Raw genomic sequence first — 5,657 nt, 5'->3', positions numbered from 1 at the left:
GTGAGTGGAGAAAGAAGTGTTTCCGGAAAAAAATTTCCAAAAATTTCATAGACAAATACATTCTTTTTTTTAGAAAAAGAAAAAAATATTTTATGGACAAACGGAGCCTAGGTCTATATTTGTAATCTCCATTGACCTTGGAAAAATGTTAGACGACAAGCTTCAATTTGCTTGTCTCCACTTTTGTTGGCCTGATATGATGGTAATCGAATATATTTCAATTGGGTGATTTGATTTATGGGCGTTCTGTACTGTTTTCTTTTTCATCTTCTCTTTTATATTTTGTTGATATTTTTGACTAAATTGGATGTATCCTTTGTTTAAGATTCAGCTATAATTATCAATGTCATCTTAGACTATCTCTAAAGGTAAAATAACACGGTATAGCCAATTTTCGGACAAGCTATTCAAAAATAGTCAGTATTTATCAAGTCAATGAAAAATAACCGTTATTTTGCTGCAATAGAGATCAGTCCAACATAATATACTGGAGTTTGGTGCACCTGTGTATGAACTCCAGCATATTATGCTGGACCGGTATACTTTGCTGGCTCCAGTATAATATACTGGAGACTGGAGCACCGGTGCTCCAAACTCCAGTATATTATGCTGGACCGGTATACTTGCTGGAACTCCAGTATATTATGCTGGAGTTCTAGTGTACTTATGCTGGAACTCCATCATATTATGCTGGAGTTCCAGCATACTTATTCTGGAACTCCAGTATAATATGCTGGAGTTCAAGCATACTTATGCTAGAACTCCAGTATACTTATGCTGGAACTCCAGTATAATATACTGACATATTTTTCGGGTTTTGAACAGTGTTTTCGCTCAGATTTATCTTTACATGAAAAGTGGCTAAATTTCGATTACTTTTGAAATTGGGCTATTTTTGAACGACCAGTTGTAAATCTGACTATTTTTTAATTTCTCCCTCTAAAGGCCCTTAAAAAAGAATTAGATTAGATATAGTGTTTTTGGTTATTTTTATAACTAGTATTAGTACCTGTGCGAAGGCGCGAACTCAAGTCAAATTATGATCTAAGTTATTTGGATTATATTAAATAATTTTAAAATTAAAATCTTCTAGATAAATATAAAACACCATAAGATATTAATAAAAAGCCACTATACAAAATCTCGAAGTGGATAATTCTATTTTCTTTTTCAGTACCATTATCATCGCTGTCATTAGAACATAAAAATAGTTAGGAAGCAAAATAATAATTTATATTTATGGCAAAACAACCAAAGGTTAAGACAATATGAAGGACTCTTTGGATGTGACTTGAACTCATCTTTCAATTTTTTTTTGAATAATTCTAATTTCTAAAAATTTATATTTCAATAGAGATTATCTTTACAATGATATAGGGAAGATATTATCCTTAATTCAAAATTCACTTTAATCGGCTATCTAAAAATATAATTGTTTTTAGCCGATGAAACTTTATTTCATTATGGCTCCATTTTGAGTTTATCTATATCTCTACCCACAAGTTTTAAATTTTAAATACTTTCTATACACAAATTTTATGTTTTTGGAATCATTAAAAGTTAAAATTAATTGATTGTTATTTGTAGAACATACGCAACGGAAGCAAGCATAAACACAAGTATTACAAACATGTCAACTAGACAATGATTCAATTATAGAGATTAGAAGCACTAACCTCTCGAAACTGCCGCACAAATCCTTCACAGAGCAAGAATTCAGGACTGCAGTCTTCTGTTATGCTCCTAGTAAAATCTTGGATGAAATTATTTGAGTGGGCAAATAATACTACTCTAAAGAGTGAGTTATTAGGTGAAACTTGTCTTTTATTTGTAGTCCCGAATTAAGCGAAAAAACAGGCCAAAAGTCATGTAGGATTGTGCTAGTGTAGTAGAATCCTAGTGTGATTAGCCGGCCGGTCGTCTTAAGAATTAACACTCCGATCCCCTATTAATTGCTTTTCCCAAGTTTATTTCTGCTATTTTGATTTGCCGGGATGTTCGATTTCGAGTTTCGGAGGGTTTTGGGACACTTAGTCCCTAAATGAGAGCTTAAATGTTGGAAAGTCGACCGTAGTCGAAACATTATGAAGACGGCCTCGGAATGGAAATTTGATGGTTCCGTTAGCTCCGTTGTTTGAATTCGGGTTTAGGAGCGTGTTCAAATTGTGTTTTGGAGGTCCGTAGCTAATGTAGGCCTGAAATGTCGAAAGTTGAATTTTTGAAGTTTCCGGTCCGATAGTAAGATTTTGATCCGAGGGTCAGAATGGAATTCCGGAAGTTGGAGTAGCTCCGTAGTGTTGAATGTGACGTGGGTGCAAAATTTTAGGTCATTCAGATGAGGCTTGATAGACCTTTTGATCGAAAGCGTATTTTGAGAATTTTGGAGTTCTTAGGCTTAAATCCATGGTTAATTCGAGGTTTCGATGTTGTTTTAGGTGTTTTAAGGATTGGTACAAGTTTGGATAGTGGTTTGTTACTTGTTGGTGCCTTTGGTTGAGGTCCGGGGGGCCTCGGGATGAATTCGGATGGTTGACGGAAGGATTTGAAGTTTGAAGTTTGCTGCAGCAGCTGGTTTACTGTCATAACTGCACCTGCGGTTTGGGTCCCATAGGTGCGGAGCCGTAGAAGCGGCAGAGCAAGCATAGATACAGATTTGGGGAGGATCAGCAGGTTCCGCAGATACGGGTAATTCATCGCAGAAGCGGTACCGCACCTGTGGAAGGGTAACCACAGATGCGGAAATTGGTCTTTAAGTGAAAGTCGCAGATGCCACGAAGTCCTCGCAGAAGCGGGACCGCATAAGAGGTCCCAGGGCCGCAAATGCGGAAATCGCTGGGCAGAACATATAAATTCTTGCGTTCGCGAAATTTAGCCATTTTTCATCTTTTTCAAAACGGGAAGAAGCTTGGGGAGCACTTTTCAAGAGGGATTTTCAGAGGAGTTCATTGGGGTAAGGTACTTTGTCCCTAAACTCATTATTGGATTGATTTTTATCAATTTAAGCATGAAACATTAAGGAAAATCAGTGGTAATTGGATGGTTAGGGCTTGTCTAATTTGAGACCTTTGAGTGATGATTTGAGGGACAAGTTAAGGTCCGATTTTGGTACTTTTGCTATGAATAAACTCGTGAGAGAGCTAGGTTTCTGGAAATATACAATTTACCTGATTCCGAGATGTGGGCCCGAGGGGCATTTTGGTCATTTTACCTAATTTCGCGTATTAGCTTGGAATTTCTTTGTAGAATCAGTTACTTGAAGTGTTATTTACATTATGAAATTGAATTGAATAGATTTGGGCCATTTGGAGTTGAGTACTCATGGCAAGAACGTGGTCTCGGGTTGATTTTGAGCCGGTTCGAGGTAAATGGCTTGTCTAACCTTGTGTGGGGGACCTTCCCCTTAGGATTTGGAATATTTGGTAATTGAAATGCCTTGTACGTGAGGTGACGAGTGCGTACTTGTGCTAATTGTTGGAAATCTGGTTTTCTTTAAGTAACTACTAATATGTTTCCTTTCCTGTTTATATTACTTGCACTTTAAGTCTGTTGTTAGCTTAGGAAAACATGCCTAAGTGATTTAATTGTTTTATTTGCTCAAACTGTTTTACTTGAATTCTGTGCAGCATGATAGACTAGAATTACTTGTTTAGCTTAATATGAAACTAACATTTGCTGAATATATTTCTATGTTACTGCTGTGTATTTACATTTGGGGCTACGGATGTGGGATTCCGGTAGATCCCTCTTGCCTGTTTATTTGGGACTATGGATGTGGGATTCCGGTAGATCCCCCTTGTCTGTTTATGTGGGACTACGGATATGGGATTCCGGTAGATCCCCCTGCACAGTTATATGGAACTACGGGACTGCACCCGGTAGATTCCCCCAATACTGGGTATTTACATTTGGGGACTACGGAACGGGATTCTGGTAGATCCCCGGTGCATTATGAGTTGGACTACGCAACGAGACCCGAGAGTTCCACTGGACATTTACATTTTAAGGGCTACAGGACGGTATCCTGGTAGATCCCCGGTTGCTATCTCTGTGTTGAGCTGTGTTCCCTCGGTGATTATTTTGCCTTTGTTCTAGTTGTTGTTGCTCTTTCTATTCTATGTTATTTCTTACCGTTGTACTTAATTATACTATCTTGTTCTACACTGTTATACTTTGTATTTTATTTAACGTTAGTATGGCCCTGACCTTCCTCGTCACTACCCGACCGAGATTTGGCTTGGCACTTACTGAGTACCGCTGTAGTGTACTCATGCTCCTTATGCGCATGTTTTTTATGTGCAGATCCAGGTACTTTCACTTAGTCTTATCATCCTTGAGGCGAGGCATTTCTTTAGAGATTTCGAGGTATATCTGCCGCGTCCACAGACCAAGGAGTCCCTTTCTATCTTTCTGTAATAGTATAGCCCTTCAGTACTTCCCTTTTGTTAGACAGTTCTGGAGTTAGAGATTCTTATGTATCTCTTAACTTGTGATTCATGGGTTTCCGGGTTTTGGGAGAGACATATTTTAGATTTGAGAGTTATATTTTGTATGTCGAGCGGAACTTTTAAATGCTGTTTTATTATATTATTTCTGTTTTAAATTGTATTCTTCCGCAAATTGGTTTTTCTTCCACATTTTAGGCTTACCTAGTCGTAGAGACTAGGTGCCGTCACGATGGTTCACGGAGGGCGAACCGGGGTCGTGACAAGTTGGTATCAGAGCTCTAGGTTCATAGGCGTCATGGATCACAAGCCGGTTTATTAGAGTCTTGATGATCGGTACGGAGACGTCTGTACTTATCTACGAGAGGCAATGTAACCATTAGGAAAATTCCACTTCATTTGATTTCCCTGTCGTGCGAGATTTTGACATCATAATCCTAAATCTCTGTCTTCCATTCTCTCACAAATGGTGAGGATACGTGCTACCAGACACTCGCGCCCCCTGCGAAAGTCGTCAGAGGTCAGGGCCGGGGTAGAGGCCTAGGACGTGTACGCAGTGCAGCTAGAGCACCAGTGCGAGCTGCCACTGAAGAGCCACCAGCAGTTCCAACCAAAGCCCAAGCATCGGATGCACCTACTGCTACTACAGCTCCAGCACTTCAAGAGACATTAGCACAGTTCCTGAGCATGTTTGGTATGTTAGTTCAGGCGGGGTTGATTCAGGTTGTACCAACTACTTCACAAATCGGGGGAGGGACCCAGACTTCCGCCACCCCCACTCTAGAGCAGCGAGTTCTCATTGGTCGGGTTCTAGGTGTCATAGCGACACAGCCTGTGGTCCCAGTTCAGCGGGTGGTGAGGACCTCTCGCCGAGTAAAGGCCAGGTGGGTCCAGGAGAGAGAGGACAGATGAGGTCAAGAGAGAGAGAGAATAGGGAAGCGAGGAGAGCTCGTATACTGGAGAGATCCACTTGTCCTTATTTTGGAGGAAGCGTACGGCATGGTAGAGGTTTTGTGGGTCAGCCAGCTCAGTTTGCATCTCAAATTTCACAAAGTGTTTCAGGTGTTCAGGGGTCTTAGAGTACCCGTACCGCACAATTTCCACTTCCACTTCAACCGGGAGGTTGCTTTGAGTGTGGCGACATACGCCATGTGGTGAGGTATTGCCCTAGACTTGGGAGGAGTGCATCTCCACAGACTTCTCAGCCATAGTATG

This window comes from Nicotiana tabacum, chromosome 16 (assembly GCF_000715075.1).
Source record: "Nicotiana tabacum cultivar K326 chromosome 16, ASM71507v2, whole genome shotgun sequence".
NCBI lineage: Eukaryota > Viridiplantae > Streptophyta > Magnoliopsida > Solanales > Solanaceae > Nicotiana > Nicotiana tabacum.
The sequence above is the reverse complement of the archived record's forward strand: the minus strand, read 5'-3'. Positions refer to the sequence as shown.